Below are 24,049 nucleotides of genomic sequence, written 5' to 3' on the forward strand. Positions count from 1 at the left end.
TCATCGCAGAAGGAGGGGTTGTTAAGTAGGCTAGGCTACACCACAAATGCATTAATGATTAACTTGACCATCACGTCACTTGATAACATTTCAGCCTACACAGCAAGTGCGTAGGGAAAAATGCAAATTACTTATTGCTACATGACAGAGAAGTGGTCTTTCTTGTGCAATGCCTTCATGTTCTCTACCAGACATTTTGGATTAGATTCAACTTTATTGTCATTTAACAGAGTAGCCTATAAGAGCCAATGAAATACAGTAAAGCCAATGAAATACAGTAGAGCCAATGAAATGCAGTTTATTGAAGAAATACATATTATTATACACATACGTATACTTTGTATAGGCTAATAATAAAACGCATATGAAATGCTTGCCTCATTTGGTCTATTTATCTATCTACCTATATCTATTTATTTATTTATTTATTTATCTGAATATATTTATATTCATAGGTAACCTATCCCAGATGTTGAAGGTTACTGAAGCTTCTACAGTAGTCATTGGCTCTTGCTATATACTGCTGCCGTTGGGGGGCGCTCTATACACACTTTGCAATGCTTTCTGTGTTCCCCAACCATGAGTCACCTAAGTAGTCCTATATTTGGGTCTAACTTCTACAGCGTTTGCCGAGGTAATGACGGGCTTATCCAACAGAGTGTAGATTAGTTATGGCACAACACACACGTTAGGCTATGAAGTAGCCTCGCCTACTTTTAAAACACACTGTGGATTAGTTAGGCTATGGCACAACGCATACCAAACACACTGTGGATGTATAGATCATCAACCAGGCCCAAGTTACTTTTAAAGTCAAGAGGTCAGTTAGGCTAGAGATCCACTTGCTCTTACAGGAATCATGTTTCGTTATCTGTTCATTCTTTTAGAGGGAACAACTCCTCATGAACTTGACAGGAGCCTATACCACTTTAGTGATGTTATTGTTTATGTCCCCACATGTTTCTGCCCAAAAGTTAATATGTAGCCTATGTAGGCTGGCTGTGATGTATTACAAACAGGCCAGAAAGGGGCAAAGGAAGAAACACAGCCTAGTGTTGTTTTCACACCCCTGCTTCCTGGTAGGCTACACATACTGTAACTGACTGCAACGATATAGACTGCTTCAAATAACATCATAGTAGGCCTAGGCTACTTACATCCATATAGTCCCTACAACACCAGAGGTTGTCTCTCCTCTCCCTCGTTCACTCTGCGTTGTGTAGTGTGGAATGATGGATGCCACAACCAACCTTAATTCCGCTGTTTATTACTTTGATGCATGGAAAATACTCAGACACGAAGCGAGCAAGGCGCGTCACAGCTCTTCTGCCTCATGACAGTCGCAAAAGAGCCAGAGGAGGGGGCAACATCAGAAGTTAGGGAGTTCCCAGCGAACCAACTCCTGCCACACCCCCCTGCTACCTACTGTACCCCAGAGGCGTGGGAAAATGCACAAAACATACAGGGCAGATGTACATGAGTGGGGAAATTCAGAGGAGCATATTTAATCCTGCTACACCTAGATGGATTTAAAGGTGTCATCAGTGATTCTAAGTCATTCTAAGTTATTAAAGGTGCCATAAGATATTTCTAAGTTATTTATTTGATTTCTTATATATACTCTCTCCACTGTCCTATCAAATTAAAGGCATATATATATATGGGCCCTTATGCCTTTAATTTGATAGGACAGTGGAGAGAGTGACAGGAAACTAGTGGGAGAGAGAGATGGGGTGGGATCAGGAAATTAGCCCAAGTGTGGTATGGGCGCTGTAGCCTGTCCTCCAAACATAACAAAACTGTTATAGCCAATCACTGAAAACGGGGAGACGGAAGTTTGGGAAGAGGGGGGAAGAGTTTGGAGAGGGTATTGGTGAGTTTGGGGAGAGGGGGGAATAGTTTGAGGAGATTGGTGAGTTTGCTCTCTGGTGTTTTGTTGGTGTTTGGTTAAAATATCAACGGACCAGAGGTCATCACTGACGTCATCACTGGACATAATGCTGGACTGGCACAGATCACCTGTGTCTGATCGGTTTTGTAATCAGGCAGATGTCTTGCCCTCCCTAGAGCTGTTGATTAGTCAGTGTTTCCCAAAATGTTCAATCTTCAAATGCTTTGTTTTGCTCATACACCAAAAATATTCAGTTTACTTTCTGAAAGCAAAACATTGTTTTTCCAGTTTAAGAAACTGGGATAGAATTTTCAGTTTTTGTCCTTTGCTTTGTCCTAACCCTAGGAAATTACCCCAAATGATTAATTAATTCCCAAAATGGTTGGTCATTAATTAATGAATGTAATAATTGAGAACTAACTGATTTCTTGTTGCAGTATTCTCATCAGTGGTCTATAGCCCCCCCTACTTGTTTTCTTGTTTGTCTGAATGTCGTCAGTCTTCATCATGGGGGATCTTGTTCAATCTGCGTCTGCCACTGGCATATCACTTTCTGCAGGTGTCTGTTGGGGTTGTCTTACCTTCCCACCACACCTTATTGTTTTCTCTCTTTTTTTCCTGCCCAGAACTGCAACTTTAGATAACGCTGCTCCTTACCCACTCAGAGAGAGGTGCCAGAACGTATCGCATTTGGCACAAGTAGTCACGCCAGTATTTCTGTTTTGGCTTGAACGTTGTGTAATTCTCTTGTGTGTAGGTGCCAAGCCTGATTTCCCCTTTCTTGATCTCAGTGATCTAGCCATTCATCCATAGCCTGTAATTTGCTGTTCACCTGTGACACCCACCTCCTATCTTCTTACATCTCCAGGCAATGGCTTCTAAGCTTCTCAATGCCATTGTTTGGCTGGCAGTGTTGTATTCCCATGTTACCTGGGGAAAAAATCCCCAGGTTTTCATCTTCATCTCAGTTTTAATGATTTCGGTAAATTTTGGTCAATGTTTTGTTTTCCGCATATCAGATTTTAATCTTTTTCTGCATTTTATCATTGTTATTATTATCTTATATTTCTCCACTTCTACTGTTTTTGTTCTTCTCATGGACAGTTATGCTTTATAAAACCAGCCAGGAAGTGGGATTTTCAGATTTAGCATATTCACAAATGTTTCTTCTCAATAATTTCATTAAATCACATTAAATCCAACCTCTCTCCATTGCTCCTCATAGTTATTGTGTATCATTGTCTCCTTTCCACCTCAGGACATCATGCATTCCTGGGCATTTGGGCTTGGTAATAGATTACGAAAACAGTCAACTTTCCAAGGCCCATGTTTCTGTCTTGAGGGCTGATAGTATTACCGATCTCTTCCTGCATGTGGGCTCAGGGCTAATTAAGTGCCCAAGAGGAGTGGCTTTTTATGAGTGTAATAGCGTTGGGGAAAGAATCAAGGTACATTGTAGTGATAGTAACGAGAGAGAGAGAGCGTAGTCATCATGTCCAAGTTCAGTGCTGCTGTTTTGTTGCTGGCTCTGGTGCTGTTTGCCATCATTTTGGAGGAAAGTGAGGGTATGTACCTACTGCGCATAAACTGACACAAATTACTATTTAAACAGATATGCAAGCTTTAATCATTGTAGTATTGGACAACTGTTAAAGCAGTAAGTTTGCCTTATAGTGATGGTTCATTTATTGATGTAACAGGAATGTTTTGTTCTCTCTCCCTGTACTCTGTGTTGTGTTCATTTTTAAAAGTGAGGAAATTCAGGGAAACAACTAAACATTAACCCTGCTACAATGACTTAACCATAATTTAATTATTTTGAAGTGATATATTAAGTAATTTTCTTTCACTTTTTCCTCCTCTTTTTTCTCCAGCAAGACGGTCAACAGGGAGGAAGGGCCTGAGAGCGTGCAAATGCAAATGTAGGTGGACCTTACAGTAATGTATAGAACCAGCTGAGAACTACACTGAACATAAATATGAACGCTAGATGTGAAGTTATGCATATATCATAACATTATGGATAGACACAGTATGCTTATTTATCTTAAATTCTTTGGGCAAATTAATCCATATCTCCAGCCATAGACATGCAGAATCAATAATTTACTGCCAAATATGATGTCTCACTTCCTATTATGACTTATAACCCATTGACTGTCTTTGACATTGTCCTATTTTTGCTTATATTTTTGTTCAGAATGTATATCCCAGTGATGGGGTACTTGGTTAGCATGTATCCAGTGTATTTGTTATACGGTATACAGCATATAATATCTTAAATCACCTTAGTGGATGTTATCTATTGCATAATTGATAAATGACTGTAGTGGACAATGTCAGTAGGGGCTTAGTGTGGAAACTGGATTATTGACACTTCAGAATGTTAAATTTTGGCCCTCCTGGACTGTGTTTCTTAATAGCGTCACTAGGCAACCACTGTGGTAACCGTGGAGAGAGAGAGAGAGAATTCCAAATAATCGTCTCTCTCTCATTTTACGCTAGTAGGTTTCTATATCCAAGTTGTCCAGCAATGCTTTGAGGGAATGCCCCCAGGGTTTGGCTGTAAGATAATGAATGACACTAAAGTCAGTAGGATTGAGCCAAACATTGACTGTGCAATCAAAGATAACAATGAAATTTGCCTTGACCTTTGGTTGTCTTATGCTTTATTCCAAATGATCCACTCTGAAGTTCAGGTTATAAAATGAGAAGATTCAGGCTCATATTGAGGAGGTGGGAATTGGATCAATTTACAGTATATAAATGATCATGTTTGACTAACATTTTCTTTGTTTTATTTTTATTGATTTATTTTTAACAGTGCTCCCAAATGGAAATCTATACTGTCGCAAGGGAAAGCCCACCAAACATGACAACCTCATGCCATCTTTAATCAAATGTCTCTGCAAAAGAAAGTTTAATCGTAAGTCCCGACTGAGTGGGGGAGGGGGGTTTGTATATCCATCTAACATGTTCAGCCTACATGGTCAGTTTACAACAGTTTACAGTTTACAACAAAAGTCAAAATGAAAAGCCAATTTATAGCAATGTTTGTGTTCAAACCTTAAGTAGTTCCAGATGAAATCACATCACCCTGTGATTTTATGTATGTGATCACAGGTGTATGTATGAATAGGAATGTGTTTGGGTTTTTTTTTTTTTTGGGGGGGGGGGGCTGGCTGGCTTTGAGGTTGTCATGACAGCAGTGTACTTCATCTCCTGAACTGTTTCTGTGTCCCAGACGCTGAGATGACCAACAAGATGATAAAGACTCTTCAGAACCTCTGTGGCTCTCTGTCCAAACCACTGTAGCATCCAGGGGTGGGTACTAACGCAACTACTTGTAACTCACATGAGTAAAAAAGTATTTTTTTCAGAAAACTGTACTTCTACTCATTACTTGAGTAACATTTTAAGACAGTAATCTACTTTTTACTCAAGTACATTTTCCATATACCTACAACTACATTTTCCATATCGATGTACCCCAAATCAGCCGTAAATCGGCAGGGAGAGAGAGCCAGAGGCATCTCCAAGAAGATTACCGGGGTGCTAACTGCCTTGAAGAAAAAATAAGTAGGCTACCGCTTCTCATTTGACCACTCTCAGTGGTCGGAGACTCTGCATCGTCAGTATTTGCAGCATCTAGGCTACCAATAAGAAAACCTGCTCTTAGATCAACATTTGCAAAGCATTTCATTTGCAATTAAAGTTATTTAATTTGTCCATTCTGAGATAGAGAAATGGAGAGAGAAGGGTATAGGTGGAGTGAGGGGTAGATAGTGGGAGTAGGCATAGGCAACCATATGCCTATAGGCAGTTTGATTGGCCCACTAAACCTGCTTTAATTAAAAAAAAATACAAGTGCTGTTTAACCATATTAACTATTTTACACTTTCCAGCACAACATAAAAATATAAAAAATGGAAACTTTGTAATTTGAGTACTTTATTAACAACATACTTTTTTACTTTTACTTAAGTAAGTTTCTCAAAAATGATTTTTTACTTTTACTTGAGTGCATTTTTAAGGGGGTAACTGTACATTTACATGAATATATATTTTCAGTACTCTGCCCACCACTGCACCATGCTGCAAAGTGCTAATGCTAATATATCATCATCATCATCATCATCATCATCATCATCATCATCATCACCATCAACAACAACAACAACAACAACAACAACAACAACAACAACTTGCATTTATATAGGGCTTTACAAAACATTTTACAGTGAAGGGGGGACTTCATTAACCACCACCAATATCTCACGTGTTGTATATCTCAACTTATACAGTCTATGATCTCAACTCATATCTCACATGTTGTATATATTCCCCATGCTGCTAGTTGCTAATAGCTATGTATGTTTATTGGGGGCCAAGCAGCGAAGCTGCGAAGGCACCCATTGAGTTACTAGCTTTTCCTATTATTACACTTCCGCCATTGGAGTCTATGGCAGCCCATAGAACGCCTGGCTAAAAAGTGCAGATTTTTGGCAGAAAGTTTCGGGACACTCCACTGACCATTCACACTCATTTACGGACCTCTAAACCCAGCCATCTAGCGCCACCAACAGGTCAAAATCTGGCCGAAAATTGAACCGCTGGGTCTAAAGTTATGAAATTTGGCACACTGATTCAGCACTGTCCCATGATCACTCTCACCAAATTCCAGAACTCTATGCCCAACACTCTAGCGCCACCAATGGGTCGAACCTGGATTGCATTCACGCATGTGACCATTGAACGGTGCGTCCGATTTTCACATATCAGGCACCGTTGGAATCCCTGGACCGACCTAAGTTCAATGACCCCTATTACGTCACTTTCCGTCATATTGGAACTCCGCCATATTGGATTTAGTCCAAACTCTACGAAAAGTTTCAGTGGTCAGAAATTTCATCCGATTTTCATGGAACTTGATGGAGATGATCTTCTGTCCGAGCCGCACAAACGATACTTGTCAGATTTTTCAATTTCATTTTTGTTTGCCCGTGACAGCCAATCAAATATGGTGATGAAGCCGACAAACAGGAAGTGGACTAACATCTCTGTGGTACTTTGAGTTAACATAACAAAACTCGATACCATTAGTCATGACACTGTCCCAATCACTCACAGCAATTTTTATGAATATACATTAAACACTCTAGCGCCACCACAAGTTCAATGCTGGACATGCGTTCATGCGCGTGATCCTTGACTCTTTTGTCTGATTTTCACAATTCAGGTAGCGTCTGAATCCTTGGACCATCCCGAGTTCATCGACTCCCATCCCGTTACTTTCCGCCATATTGGACCTCCGCCATATTGGATTTAGTCCAAACTCTACGAAAAGTTTCAGCGGTTACAAATTTCATCCGATTTTCACAGAACTTGGCGGAGATGATCTTCAGACCGAGCCGCACAAACATCAGATTTTTTTTTTTCAAGTTTGTTTGCCCGTGACAGCCAATTACACATGGCGACGATGCCGCCTAACAGGAAGTGGGCTAACATCTCAGCTACTCTTTAATGTATGAAGTCCAAACTTGGTATAGGGACTTGGTATCTGATTGTGAGGACGCCCTAGGAAATTGGCATCATTTGGCCTCTATAGGGGGCGCTGCAATACAGGAAGTGAGCTTGTATCTCAGCAACGCTTTGATGTACGAAGTCCAAATTTGGTATAGAGACTTCGTACCTGATTGTGGGGATGCACTAGGAAACTGGCGTCATTTGGCTTCTACAGGGGGCGCTGCAATACAGGAAGTGAGCTTGTATCTCAGCAACGCTTTGATGTATGAAGTCCAAACTTGGTACAGGGACTTGGTATCTGATTGTGAGGACACAGTAGGAAATTGGCATCATTTGGCCTCTATAGGGGGCGCTGTAATACATGAAGTGGGCTCAAATCTCAGCAACGCTTCGTTGTATGAAGTCCAAACTTGGTAGAGGGACATGGTAGCTGATTGTGAGAACACACAAGGACATTGGTGTAATTTGGCCTCTAGGGGCGTAAATGAGCTTATTTCTCAGCCATTCTTTATCCAATTGCAATCAAACTTGCTGTGAGTGCTTGCTCATGGCATGACAATGCCATTCCTGCTGTAGCGCAATGCTTGGCCCCCACATTGCTGCTTGCAGCTATATTTCTTTTTATTCTTGCTGTTTTTGGGTCCCAGTATGAGTGATGGGCAAAGTAGACAAAACATTATTCTCATTACAAATATACCAACATCAAATGTATATTTCATGAATTCACATTCCAAATATACCTGAACAGAAGTGAGCAAGCGTATTTGACAGTTCTCTAGATGTTCGACATTTGACTTAAGACTTTGCCCATCATTCAAAGTAGGGCTGGAACTAGACTAGCGACTATTGACTAGAATTTAATTTTTCAATAACTCTTGGCAAATATCCATATTCTTCAGGCTTGTCGTCTTTTATAAGAATGTGGTGTATATTTAAATATTGGGAGCAAATATTTCTTTGTATAAAGGTGTTCCTATTCATCTGGTGTATAGGTAGGACGCCTAACTGTTGTGCACAGGTCTGTTGACCCTAGACAGGCAAAGGGGTTTTGACCAATAAGATAAAATTCCTGTGAACTGGCCGTTTTCAGATCCCAGGTGCTGGTGATGTGCAGGGATATATTAAAAAATGGAGATAATCACGGCACACTGGTCTAATATTGATGTCAATAAAACCTTGCCAAAAACTCTTTGTTTTTTCTTTTGATGTTTGTCTGTAATTCTTTTAAGTAACAGAGAGAAAGGAAAGCACAACACCGCTTTCTCCATGGAGCTTTATTGATAAACTAACGTTTCGATCAGTCAAACCTTAATCAGAGACTCACTGTCTTTCTGTTATTTTTGAGTTGTCCGTACAAAATAGCTGCACCTGCAGTATAATCTCTACCCATTTGTAATTACTCTCATTCTTGCTTTTTTGTCTGCTTTTGTCTAATGAAGATTCACAAAACAATGTCTGATTCCTCTTCCCTGTGTTGATGCTTGAGTGTAATGTAGGGTTACGTTGCTCAACATCCACATTCAAAAACCGAACTTTAGGTTTAAATATACGATTTTACATAATTTATAAACGACTGTTCATCAACTGTTCATAAACAGCAGTTCATCGGTTATTGAGATGGGGGGAAAATGCATTGCTTCACGACTATATAAAATCAAATCATCCAGTTTAAATGAAGCAAGTGTGTTAATCTATAATGACTTTTATATGTTTATTGCTGTTGAGTGTTGGAGTGTTCCCTGTCATTTATGAACTCTCCTTGGTTCATCACCAGCCATCTCTGCCATGCCATATACCTCACGCTTAGTAGAGATGAGAGATGAGACCTCTTGGAGCCTAGTTCTTTTTTTCAGGAGATCTGAGATCTATCTCGCTGATAATACGAGTGAGGGTGTGTGTGTGTGTGTGTGTAAGAGAGAGAGAGGGTGTGTGTGTGAGAAAGCGAGGGGGGGTCTGTGTGTGTGTGTGAGAGAGAGAGGGTGTGTGTGAGAGAGAGCGAGGGGGGGTCTGTGTGTGTGTGTGTGAGAGAGAGAGAGAGATTTGGGGGGGTGCATGTGTGTGTGTGTGTGTGTGTGAGAGAGAGAGGTGTTTTTGGGGTGTGTGTGTGTGTGTCATAACTGACGTCTGGCTTGGAATGTCGTGACCAGGCCATGAGGGTAGCTCACATGAAGACATATATGAGGTGAGAGAGCTCACTGAGGTAAAGGAGACGCTGTCAACACTGAAGCCATCATCATGTCCAAACTACCTGGGCTAACACTTCTTCTCCTGCTCGTTATCCTCACCAGCATGGTTAGCAACAGCTCAGGTATTTAACTCTTTTTTAAATAATTTCCTCTAATGTGTGTGCTCTATAATCCCCTGTTTAATGTGTGTGTTGTCTCTTAATGTGTGTTTGAAGATGGAAAAGGGTTGTGAGAACATATAGTAAAATACATATGATGAGTATACATTACCACCAGTACTACATTACCACCATAACCAGCCATATTTTCCTGATTGACACATGCCTGCTATAGCTTGTAGAAGGTGAGCCAAGGTAGCCTAGTTCATGATATTTCCTCAAGAGCAGGACATACTGTGCAAAGGTCTTAGGCCATCTCATGTGTTTTGCTGTAATGTTATGAGTACCATATGTATTTATTTCTCATTCCCTTAGAATGCAACCAGAAAAAAACAGTAAATATTACAGAATTGGGAAAACACAAACACATACATGTTTATAACATTGCTAAAACTACAGATCTGGTGGCTTAAGACTGTTCCACAGCACTGTGTATCCCTTTATAATATGACTAGGCTGTGTCACAGGATATCCCTCAGCTGGTACCTTCACAATAGTGTGGTGAGAATGTTGGGAAGTTAATGATCTAATGAATACTGGGCGCATCCAGTGTGTGTGTGTGTGTGTTTTCCTGTGGTATCTCATATCTGGGCTGTCCTCCTCATAGGTTTACCACAACATGGAAGGAAGAAGTGCAAGTGCAAAAGTAAGTGTGGTCAGAAGTTTGATCAGATTCATGTCCACTACATTACAATTATGTATTTATGTACCTTAAAATAAAACAAAAATGTTTTTTTTATTCAAAACATACAGAGTAGCTGGAATACATTGATTACTGCACAGAAATGATGACACACACATTTCAGATTCAGAACCAGTTCATTCAATCCAGATAAAGTTGGTTTATGAAATCCAGTGATTTTTCTGCAAATAACACACAACGATTTTGTGTGTGTGTGTTATGTCCCAGTTCTGCCCTCTGGGATGCTGTCCTGCACAAAGGGATGCACATGCTCAAAGCGGCACAAAGATTTGTTGGTTTGTCTTTGCAGGGAGAATTTTGACCGTAAGTTCACCCCAATGTTTCATAGCACTTCTCTCACTACTGCTTTTCAATGTTCGATCTAAATTAAAATGACATAAAAGTACTTAAATTTGGAACTCATGAAATGAAGCCTCTTTTTATTTTGTGTCTGTCTGTCTGTCTGTCTGTCTGTATGTATGATTTAACAGAGATAAGGAAGTTGATAAGAAATGCTTATCGTTTCTGCGGTTTCCCATCGCCTCCCCTTTAGAGGGTTTTCTTGCAGACTAAACATGGCCGGGAACACTCTCCACTCCGACTCCAACACAAGAGTTCTGCATTATCTTGTGCTCTAACTGTATAAGATGGTGTAATTGTTCTTATTTATGCTTATTTACTTACTTACTTATTTACTGCAGCAACAATGTTGTCTAGAATCAAAACATACGCTTCAACAGAGGACAATGCAATGGAGAAGTGTGTAGTGAAAATGTCCTCTATAATCAACAAGAGAATCCAACTTGTAACTCCAACTCTATATGTTGGACAGAGGAATGCATACCAGATATTGCTAATGAAAACTTTTCATGTTTTACTACCTAGTAGGCTATGTGACGTTCTGGGCCCAAGCCCATAGACAATGTCCTGTAGAATAAAACATACAGAGTAGCTGGAATACACTGATTACTGCACAGAAATGATGACACACACATTTCAGATTCAGAACCAGTTCATTTGATCCAGATAAATTTGATTTATGAAATCCAGTGATTTTTCTGCAAATAACACTGAGCTCTACTCTGGGGGAGCACTGAAGCAATGTATCACCCACTCATAAATTAAACTTTTATTTTAACTTGGGCAGTACTTTATTTAGATGACCAGACATTTCAGTTATGTGGGCTATATGGTGAACACAACTTGAGATGTGTGGGTTTTATTTTTTGTTGACTGTTTCTGAGTTCTGACCCCTTTGTGATCCCATCTAGGAATTCTGTTGTCTGAACTTGTGCCTTTGCTGTGCCAAAGTGATGGTAGTCTTGATATTTAGCATGATATTTAAAACTCATACATAATAGTGTACGATGATGCTATTTCTCTCTCCCTCCTCCATTAAAATAACATTGTTGTAAAATACAAAAATATCAGCCTCTTTGTGTATGTGTGTGTGTGTGTGTGTGTGTGTGTGTGTGTGTGTGTGTGTGTGACAGCAGACAAACAGAAAGAGAGCCTGTGGGTGTCAGCTATATTTATATGGTCAAGTATGTTTGCATATACAAAGAATTTAGTTCCTGTTTGTTTGTTTATCTGTCATCAACATCAACATACTTTTCATCCCACTGCATGAGATATAGACATGAGTTTCTACAAGCCCTCAATGTAGGTCAGGAGTCATACGAACAGTTCCCATTGTAACCCAAAGAGAAAATAAATATTTGTAAAACAAACAAACAAATAAACAAACAAATACATACATTCATACATACATACAGTATACATACATACATGCATAAATGCATAGCATTCTATATAGACTAACTCTTTCCACTTTGTTAATTTGTTTGTAGATAACTCCAAAGTTTGATTTGTAGGCCTTCTGGCTCGTTAAACTCTAGAAATGATTCACAGCCAATCATGGTGCCCAGGGATCTCCGGGGGTTTTGGGCAGAGGTCCGTGGGAGATAGAGCAGAAGAAGAAAAAGAGACGCCTGCAGGAGTAGTGAGTCAGACTGAAGGTGAACTGGTCTAGAAGAGACGCCTGCAGGAGTAGTGAGTCAGACTGAAGGTGAACTGGTCTAGAAGAGACGCCTGCAGGAGTAGTGAGTCAGACTGAAGGTGAACTGGTCTAGAAGAGACGCCTGCAGGAGTAGTGAGTCAGACTGAAGGTGAACTGGTCTAGAAGAGACGCCTGCAGGAGTAGTGAGTCAGACTGAAGGTGAACTGGTCTAGAAGAGACGCCTGCAGGAGTAGTGACTCAGACTGAAGGTGAACTGGTCTAGAAGAGACGCCTGCAGGAGTAGTGAGTCAGACTGAAGGTGAACTGGTCTAGAAGAGACGCCTGCAGGAGTAGTGAGTCAGACTGAAGGTGAACTGGTCTAGAAGTGAACCCAACTTCACTGGAAAGAGGCAGATTTATTGATATCCTCAGAACAGAAGCATTCATCTGGACCTCCACATATGAGTCACCGGATGGGCAAATGCGGTTCACTTATGAGTGAATGAGTCACCACTGCCCTTTTCTAGTCCTTGTAAGAGTTCTCTGAATTGTAACGAATGAATATATATATTATTATTAATATATATTCTATATTATTTATTTATTTATCTATTTATTGATTGATTTATTAATTTATTTATATATTATTATATATTATTTTACATTATTATTTAATTATTTAAAAGTTATTTTCCTCATTCTTAAGGCTTGTGATTGGTCCCCACAGATTTGTAACGGAAGGAGGTTAGAAAAATGTAGACGTTTCCAGCCTAAGCTGCAGGGAGAAATTAAATCGCCGGCAGATCGGGCTGAGTTTACCCAGTCTAACAATAACCTCCACCATCATCAAACATGTTCTGAATGCCTTTTTAAATCTGATACCGCATGGCGCAGTCCACCTTACCGTAATCACAGAATTCATAGTTTACCCACCTCTTATTTTACCACCACACCTCTAGCTGGGGAGGACTCTGCAGACTCTGGGAATCCTGCCCCCTCCCCAGTGTTGTGTTGGGAAGTAAAGGAATACATTTTTAAGTTGGGGCAGCCGTGGCCCACTGGTTAGCACTCTGGACTTGTAACCGGAGGGTACCAGTGGGCCGCGGCTGAAGTGCCCTTGAGCAAGGCACCTAACCCCTCACTGCTCCCCGAGCGCCGCCATTGTAGCAGGCAGCTCACTGCGCCGGGATTAGTGTTGGTGTGTGCTTCACCTCACTGTGTGTTCACTGTGTGCTGTTTGTGTTTCACTAATTCATTGGGTTTCACAAACTCACGGGATCAAAAAAGTATATACACTGTATACTATACTATACTAAGTATATACACTGTATACTATACGATACTATACTAGTACAACATTGAAGTAACTGTATTTAAATACAGTTACAAATGAAATGGGTGGTATTCAGAATTTTAGTTACAACATCTAGGCCAACAGCCTATAGAAATCTAGACGCACCCTAGCGGCAGCAAATGTAATTTGCAGCCAGTCTAGCAACTCTCCATTGGGTTCCAAGCTGGAAAAACCAAACTTCGGTCAGGCCAATCACATTGTGTATTGAGTTGGTGGACGGGCTTAAAATAGGCTAATGGCGGCAGACTTGCGACGGTTGTGAATTCCCTGATAACAAAGAAGATGGATGCTGCTGCTGGCGAACAGCGGTCTTTGAATCGCCACTCAAGTTAAAAGTTGGCATCATGAGTTGTAGCGCTATCCTATTGCGTGCAGAGGGAATTTGAAAGACAACCATTTATCCCGCTCCTCGGACTGAGCACAGCCAATGGTGAGTTCCCAGACCCTACATCTTGATGTGGGTCTGGCTCGTCAGGCTACTATGCCAAGGCAACTCAAATTCAATTAAAAAAAAAAACAAAAACATGTAGCCTATCGCTCAGGTGGCTCCTTTCTCTTTCCCTTTCTGTTTATATAGTCTAAATGGAAACACCTCTCATAGAATGGGAAAATAGTTTTGTTGCCAGCCAGCCAGCTTGTTTTAGGCCAGTATACACTGTAAGTTCTTGTTCCCTGATAGTATTCGGCAAAAAATGCATGTAACTCCCAAATTCTGTGTACCTTGTTTGCGTTTTGGTGGTCTTTTAGCCTATGTGCAGAAAAAAAAATCTCTGTTGTAGGCTCTTAATGACATTAACATAATATGACATAATGAAGTTAACAGTGTTTAGATAGATAGATACAGTAGATAGATACTTTATTGATCCCCAGGGGAAATTCAAGACACAGCACATACTGTAGTCTTAATTATATATCAATCCATCCTTAATGTAAAGCAGGTTGTGGGTTGTTGTTGTTGGCATTGACATTAGCTATGGGTCTTACAACTTCACATAACCTCACATGATTATTTTATCCACGTCTATCATGCTGATGAAGTCCAAAGTATTCAGAATACATTACTCATTTTGAGTAAGTAACCTACCCAACACTGCCCATCCCTTGCCTGTGTTTACCATTATGGGCCCTTATTTATTGTAAACATCCCACTTGGGAGGCAAAGGGTTATAGGAGGAAAACTCTCAGTTTGAAACAGTTTGGAGAGGGCTAACATGGCAGCAGAGGGTTCTTCTCACTAAACTTTATTATACTTCACCTTTATTTCTGTAAGCTCATCACACAACACTGTTTACATTGTCTACTGCAATCCAGGTAAATCCAGCTGCCCACCATCTTGAGATTTCAACAGTGTAATGTTTTTTGAGAAACATAAGCCATTTAAAATTCCCGCAACATTACAGTAATATGTGTGCTACTTCTGTATGCAGAAGAAACCCTGTATATGCTACTCACACTCTTAACTAAATAAAAAAAAAAATAATTGTCAGGATTGTGTTGTTGTCTGGGCACTATCTCTTACACACTTAAGTGGGTGTTGTGGAATGTAATCTGATATGACATGCAATCAGCTGATTGTGCACTGTTCCAGTGGAAATTAAAACCTCTCCTTTTAGTTTCAGTTTAAGTTATTGCCCATACCATAATATACAATACTATTAGCTCAGTTCACAGACACTACACTACACACTAGTACATTGGTATTAATTAAACGTGGTAATCCATAGGTGAAAATGGTTTGAACAATGTTGCTGGGCAACGACATAACTGGTTCCATGGCTTTTGATTGGATGATGAAGACGATTTGGCTACTGATGTTAAAGGTTCTCCAGAAAAACAAAGTTGGTCAATATCAATAGGAACATACCAGAGTGACAATACTCACAGAACATTGCCCAGCAGCATTGCTCCAAAAGTTGCTTTAACTCAAGGGAATGATACCAAATAATGCTGCTTTTTGACATTTGTGTGTGTGTGTGGGGGGGGTGCTATACTGTGTGTGTGTATGTGTGTGTGTTTGTATATGTGTGTGTGTGGGTGTGTGTGTGTGTGTGTGTGTGTGTGTGTGTGTGTGTGTGTGTGTGTGTGTGTGTGTGATTATTTGGATGCTGTGGTGTTAAAATCAGTATCAGTCATTCCAAATAAAATAGTAAAATGTGTGCGTCTGGGTTAGGTTGCTCAGGTCTTTAAATGGAGGGGCTCACCCTACAGTTGAGAGTGGCCAATGGAGCACTGGACTGTTCGACTGCACAGATGATATGGGGGACTGCAAGTTGACTGATTTTTGTTTTTGCCAAAAGGCACTGTAGTACCTGTCTACTTAAGTAGTAGTCTGCTTAAACAACAATATATATATACACACACACACACACACATATACTGTGTATATATATACACACACCCACACTCACACAGATATATATATACTGTACACACACACACACACACACACGCACACATACTTAAATTTATTAATTTAGCAAACGCTTTTATCCAAAGTTACAATTATATTACAAAGACCATTGTACCCCGGAGCAACTCGGGGTTAAGTGCCTTGCTCAAGGACACACACACACACACACACACACACACACACACACACAAGTGTCACGTGTTAGAATTCCCTTAGCATCGCTTACCCTGCCTTTAACTTTTTATCTACACTACACTTCATGTGTGTTTGTGTGTGTGTGTGTGTGTGTGTGTGTGTGTGTGAAGCGTGTACAGAGGGTACCCATATATTCTATTACAGTAACTATAGGAACGTCACATATTACCAACCATCATGTATGTCCAACCTCTTACGTGTATGTGTCACTTAATATTCATTTCTATACAAACCAAGACGGCGGATTCCTAAAGAAACGCATGCACCCACACCATAAGTTTATCTACTTTATCTATCTAACATCGTTGTTTTAAGAATTTTTGAACGAAATGGTTGGTAATTAGCACGTTTACGATATGTGTCGTTTGAGCGGCCGATGCATGCAAAGTTCCAAATTCCATGGTAGTGGTCCATGGTAGTCACACACACAGACACACACACAGACACAGATACACACACACACACACACACGCACACCACACACACACACACACACACACACACACACACACACACATACACACACACACACACACACACACACACACACACACGCACACGCACACGCACACCACACACACACACACACACACACACACAAACACACACACACACACACACACACACACACACACAGTATGTATGACTCCAGCCCCTAGTGCTCCTTGTGTCTCAGATGATAGTCATCTTTTTCCCCCATACCCAGTGGTCTGTGCCTTTGGCAGAAATGCACCAGTACAAACTCATACACATACACACACAAACACAAACACCTCTAAATGCATCATCAGGCACAATCACACACACACACACACACACCTCCATTATCATCCACAGAAGGAGTGGAAGAGCACAGGGACTTTCCACAAGAGAGAGAAAAAGAGAAAGAGATAGGGAGAAAGAAAGAAAGAGAAAGATGACAGAGGGGGACTTTGCCGGTTACTAAGTCCTTCAATACCTCTGTAAAAGTCACAGAGTACCGTCCTCTGTTTGCTGGTAGAATGTGCCCTCGACCTTTCTTCTGTTGTTGTCTCCCGTAGAGATTTAAACATGGATATCATATCAGTATGTTGGCCTCAATTTCTGGCATTGTGGAATTTAAGGAGAGCCAAAGTGGGCCTTTTCTGTCAACGCTCACACCAGAGTTTCCGCTAGAAAAAAATGGTGCCGGTCAAAGTGACCGGCAGAGGTTTCGTTTTCCGGACATTTTGATGATATGCCGGTCAAATATCCTATTATCCCTTCTTAATTAGTCAAATTGAGGAAAACTGGAGACAGGCTATGTAGCTTAAATAATGGTATAATCAGGCTGATAGAAGAGTCCGATTTGTTTGTTGTTTTAAAAAGGCTACGTTGTTTGTTGCTGCTACCCACGTTATCTCCAGTGGTGACTGTTTATCTTACACAGATGCGCACACACAAGAATGAGCGCTCACACCACTACACCACACCACCTAATGCTATGCCTCTTTATTTGATAACAATACATTAAGAAATGTTTCCTATTCTGGGAAAAGTTTAGGTTCTTTTTCTTTCGGCCGCGGTTCAATGATACCGTTTAATTGTGCCAGAAATTATCCGCGGACCAGTAATCGCCTCGTCGAGGAGGCCCTAACCCTGCAGATGATCATAGACAGAGAACGCATAGGCCTACTGTATGCTTTGGGTAAAGAACACTTTGCATGTCCAGTGTACACAGAGAATGACAGTGTCTTGGAGCGGCCACACCCCCCGCAACTCCACTTCCAATGTCACTGATTCCGACAGATACGCCCGACACTTCTGCTTTTTATCTGGTGGTGGTGGAGTTGACCGGACATCTGAGGCTTCAGACGTTACCAATTTATCATCATCCATCGCGTCTGGCCTCTGAAAAAACTTTTAAGTCTAGTCTGCCTGGGCCTGGCCATGTTTGAACCACCTCACTCATTTGTTCGTTGTTGGACGTTTTAAGCGTGCGCTTATTTGAAATGCAGCATAGGCTATGCGTGTTGTTTAATAGCTTACTTTTCAAACGGTAGAGGCTGTTCATTTAAAAACATAGCCAGAGGACGTAGGCTATAATATAGGCTTACATATTAAGGCTTATTCTCAAATTCAGATTGCGTTAGGGGACGGGATTATTAGCCAATTTCGGACAATTTGACTGGAGAGATTTAATTTTGTCGGACAATTCATTTTTTTTCCGGCCAATGTCCGGTAATTACCGGACAACGGAAACCCTGGCTCACACACATTAACTTGTGTGTGTGTGTGTGTGTGTGTGTGTGTGTGTGTGTGTGTTTACAATATTTTACATATATTTACAGATGAACATGAGAGAGATAAAAATATCATTACAGAGAGAAAGAGAGTAAGTGAGAAAGAAAGTGTGATGTGGGTATGTTTGAGACAAATAAAGAGAGAGAGAGAGAGGGAGAGAGAGAGAGTGAGATAAAGAGAGAGAGACAAAGAGAGAGAGAGAGACTCAGCCCTTATTCCACCTACCTGGATGGACCAGTGTAGGGAGGTTGGCAACGTTGTTGTTGTGCAGTTTAGTGTGGGAAACGACATGGTGACGGCCCATTTATATACACCCCATTCTTCTTACGAAGTTGACTTTGATTCAAAAATAATATCCCAAACTACCAGACCTTAAGGTGGGTGTTTTAGATGTTTTCGTCATCATGCTGTTCCATGCTGTACGTGATGCATGGTGGAATGGCTTCACTAGATGTCGTTTCATGGAAGAGTGAGGTCTGTCACAGCAAGCTATAGCTAAAGATAGCAGCTATGATCAAAGGATAAGCGATGTTAAGTGTGTATGTGTGTGTGTGTCTCTCTCTCTCTCTCTCTCTCTCTCTCTCTCTCTCTCTCTCTCTCTCTCTCTCTCTTTCTCTCTCTCTCTCTCTCTGTGTGTGTGTGTGTGTGTGTGTGTGTGTGTGTGTGAAGGGGGGCATTAAAAAGGGGGCTCAATCAGTGGTTTATATATAAGCAGGTGAAAATACACATCTAGCTTGCTGTACAAAATCTGACAAAATCTGGAAGCACCTGACAAATCCTGGATTAGACCAATGGCATAAACAGCTACGACTAATATATAACATAGTTGTGCGCCAGTTGGCTTACTAGTTATGGTGATACATAGACTACAAGTTATACTCTACACAAATACATTTCAGTGCTTCCCTCTGGTGGACGCTTGTAGGTACTAGCATGTCAAAACAACATTTACAGTAGCAGTTTCCTGTCAAGGAAACATGAGAATTTTTATTGTAACAGTACACAAAATTCAAGGTTCGGTGTGAACCTGGGTTTTGAAGTCATGTTTCGGTTTATTTTTGGTACAGTAAGCGTGTAGGTACTGCTAACCTAAAATTCACTGACAATATTGCTGATGTGCAACGAGAATAGTATTTTGAAAAGGCGTAAAATGTTTTTTGACACTAATTGACTAAACTGACATATGGTCCACCATTTAATATATTTATAATAATATATAATAATAATATATTTGTGTGGAAACTTGAATTTGAAACATGGTCCGCAAGCAAAAAAGCCTACTGCTGATACTGTTAAAGACTGCATTTGGTACATTCGGTACACTTCTGTATGTCCTGTTCCTAAACGGTTAATTACGAGTATGTGTACCTTTACACCTGACCCCTAGTAAGATGAGATGTAATGCAAGTTGCTTGTAGTTGTATACTTTTGAGGAGTTATAATGCTCAGTACACTCCAAAGCATATTTCTTTAGAGCCAAAAGAGGAACCTTAGTAGTGCTTCAAAGGGGCCTCATTTATAAAGCGTTCTTACGCACAGATTTGATCTTAGACGGTGCGTACGCTCAAATCCATGCCAACGCTCAGATTTATAAAAACCGTCTTTGACGTGGAAAAGTGCTTATCTCCACGTCAGGTTCAAACTTGACGTACGACCATTTCCTTGTGGTAATGCCGGGGTACTGCAAGTAATCTGAGGTCTAAGTGCGATGCATTTTCAAAATTCCAAGACCAACGATCTCATGTCTTTCTTTGCCATATGCATGATCAATATCAGAAGATTTTTAAAGACGTTTTTGGACGCAGCTTATTGTTTCATGGTTTGGCATAAAACTGCTAATGAGAACTATAGCCCACTTAAGAAAGTGAAAAGACGTATAGCTTACTTATTTCACAATATCTAAAAAAAAAAAAACACCAAGACCTACGATAGAATAATTGAAACATTCTTACAGGTGATCTAGTATATTTAGTGTTTTCACCAATCTAATATTGACCATCAAATGTCCAATTGCCCTCGTTTAGGAGAGGAAGGCATTCAAAAAGGCATTCGAACAGTTTGATAATGTTGGAGGTTATTGTGCAGTATTGGGAATATAGGATAGTATTTGATCATACAGTTTTGAATGTTAAAAGTGAATAAACTTTTTTGAGAGGTGGATAAACTCTAATAAGAGGTGGGTAGGCCTAAACTCTATTTATGAAATTTCAGAGGTGGATAAACTGCGTTTACTCGCGTTTAGCCTCCACTACATCCTAGTTTGCGCTCATATGCCTATTCCCAGCTTCGTAACAAAAAGGTAATATTTGACTGTAAGCTATACAATGTAGGCTATAGATATTTTATATCATATATAGCCTACACAACCAAGGGACGGAAGTTATCCTCTGAAAGCAGGGCATCTTCATATTTAGTGTTGCGTCGGAGTTGCGTAAAGAGGTGCAGAGCGCGCACCTGTTTGCTTTTTTTGACTGGCAGTGCCCAAGATCAGATGACAATACGTGAGTTGAATAATGTAGGATAAAATATAAAGGTAAGCCTAAAGCAAACAATAAAGGACAATGTTTAAGCCATTGGACATTATTGAAAGAAAATTATAGCAAAGATATGCAGAATGAATGAAAACCGGCGAACTAGGCTACTTTTTCAGCAAAAACATAGCCTACCCTAAAAGAAACGTTAAGCCTGCATGACATATCACGCTTATAATTTAGTCCTCTGTTTTGTAGGCTAAATCAGCATATTACCCTGGGTCATATTGGATACGTAGCCTACTGTACCATAACGTACAAGATTATATAGGCCTAGAGCAGTGTTTCCCAAAGTCTGGGTCGCGACCCACGGGTGGGTCGCAGGAGATTTTATTTGGGTCGCCAGCACAATTTATGTTGTGTTATAGGCCTAACTGATACCATTTGTCATTTGATACCAGGAAAGCTAACAGTTTTCTATTAGGATGTAGATTGTTAACTACCACAGTCACGGTTTTGTCATAAAAGCTCATGAAACTGGCACATGAAACTGGGGGACGAACGCATTGCAGAGGGGATGCCTGAGCATGGATATCTACCTCTCAAAATGAAACCGTTCTGTGGGGCGCCTGCCATGTACCGCAGCATTAATAGATACCAGTTCCTCAACTTTACCGATTAAAATCTAGTGACCGTGTTGTCAACTAAAGCAGACATCCATAGACCGGACATAAGGCCATTCAATTTGCATAGTTTCGATTGCAGATGCAATCTTTAAAGTTAATAGCAACCTCCTCACATTCTTATTTCTGATTTAAAATGCACAACAGTGCATTATATTAGTTTACAATTTAAATGGGCATTTTAAACACTATTCCTCTCGTTTTCTACCTCGCTAACTCCAAAGTAAAGGCGCATTCTTCCGGCTATTGCGCAAACGTCTCTTGTTCTGATATAACGACTATACAATATAATATAATACAACAATACAATATAACAACTTGAGTTATTTGCTGTTTACATTGGAATTGACGTCCACAGTGTTATGGACCCATTTGTCTGCAACGCAATGTAGCCTACAACATTTTTTTTTAGAAATACAGGAACAGCTTACTATGCTGATGAATGACGACTGCGCAACATGCGAGAATATCCCCTACTCTCGGATGCGCATGAAAACGTATCTTTTCAGTAGTCATTTCCAACTTTTCACGCTGATGGTGCTCAAAAAGCAACACAACCGTGTTCAAAGCAGAGATCCTAGCAATGTATGGTTGGGGGAGGCATAGAAAAGTTGGAGAACCTGTGGCCTAAAACAATATTGGTGGTTGCAGGGTAGATTTGAAGTGAAATGGGTCGCGATGGTCTGTCATTTTTAAAAAGTGGGTCGCCAGAAAAAAAGTTTGGGAAACACTGGCCTAGAGGTCTTTCCTTCATAGGCCTACCCTTTTTTTTCTACAAAGTAGGCCTAAACATACTAAATGTTGATTATTCACATTACTGCAAGCAAAAGGAATGAAAGCGAGCAGAGGACAATAGACATGGATGCATACGATCTCTTTCCAGAAAGCTTTGCTGGAAAAAACATAATTAGGTAAGCTATTCGAACTGACGCATATAGGCTAGTTAACATCAGATGGCAAAGGCTAGGCCTATACAATGTTTTCAATATATAATTTTACATAAGCTACAGCTTTTAGGCCATTGATTTCATTAACACATATGCTAATGATATTGATGAGGGGGTGTTTACAGGGCGGAGACCTAAAACCATCCGGCTGCGCACAAGTTGACGTTCATTTGTGATTTATAATGGGCACATCTGGAAGGGTGGCGTACGCACGTTTTTTTGTGCATATGTTCGTTTTCTCTGAATCACACGTACGATCATTTCAGAAATGATCTAAGATCAAATGAAGGATGGTTTCTACGCAACCCTTTTATAAATGAGGCCCCTGGTGAAGGAGGTAGTTCTTGAAGAAAAGGCAGGTATGAAAATAGTCTTTCTGAAGAACTATTTCCAATGTGAAGAACCTTTCACTTGATGTAAAGTTTCAATACAAAGTCATGGTTCTTTATGGAACCATATAGTGATGAAAATAACCATTTAGACACCGTTATTTTTTAGAGTGTACTATTCTAAAATCTATTGTTTGTTATAAACTTAAAAAATCCCATCGGTGGGAATGCGCCTATGGCAGTAGCGACTAAACTAATCTTTGATGATACTTCGGACTTCGGTTGCTGCTATTTACCAATTAGGGGACACTACCATCTAGGTGTGTGCAGCTATCTGGCTGGGGCTGATAAATGAGTTTGTGTCATTTCCTAAAGGGGAAAGAGCTATACTGCGGTTGAAAATAAATCTCCATTACCTTTTGCTGGATTATTGCCATTTCCCTTGGTCCTAGTTCTTTTCTCTTAATTCCCTGTGTTGCAACTCTCGCTGGTAACTGTCCTATCTTCTAAAACTGACTATTCAAACGTCATGACTACAGTCATTTTATTTAAATGACTCACAGTTTATTTAAGATGTGGGATAGGCTATATGAAATGCCGACATGTTGGGATGCTAACGTCTAATTTTTTTTAAAATTTATGAATGAAAAAATGTGGTTGATGCCTGCAGAGGCACATGCTCCCTGATCCTGGCTTCTAGCTCGCCCATCCTGCTTTCGATCTAAATGCACGACCAACGTAGCACTGAATAAAATTTGCCTGTGCAGGAGCTGCCTGCGCGAGGCTGAAATTTGTCGCGCACCAGAGGCAATTAACGTCATTTTGACGTCACATTAGTAGGCGCCAGGTCGGGAACAGCGACTGTAAATATACCCTTTTATTTTTCTTGAGAGCCTTATCATCAGTAGACAAATTATCATGATCATCCAGTTGGAACACATTGTACTGGTTCTGTG

At 40.4% G+C, this 24,049-nt stretch overlaps 1 long non-coding RNA gene across 1 annotated transcript; it reads left to right on the forward strand.

Moving 5' to 3' along the window:
- The first annotated feature begins 9,583 nt into the window (after positions 1-9,583).
- LOC143127951 (uncharacterized) lies at positions 9,584-11,868 on the forward strand. The gene is made up of 4 exons (XR_012987743.1): positions 9,584-9,725; positions 10,369-10,407; positions 10,672-10,767; positions 10,935-11,868. It is a non-coding gene; the product is annotated as an uncharacterized LOC143127951 (long non-coding RNA).
- The last annotated feature ends 12,181 nt before the right edge of the window (positions 11,869-24,049 follow it).

The sequence above is a fragment of the Alosa pseudoharengus genome, unplaced genomic scaffold (assembly GCF_046254945.1).
Source record: "Alosa pseudoharengus isolate Yale_2024_CS ecotype anadromous, Long Island Sound unplaced genomic scaffold, YU_APseudo_1.1 YU_APseudo_1.1_scf_17, whole genome shotgun sequence".
In the NCBI taxonomy this organism is placed as follows: Eukaryota; Metazoa; Chordata; class Actinopteri; order Clupeiformes; family Clupeidae; genus Alosa; species Alosa pseudoharengus.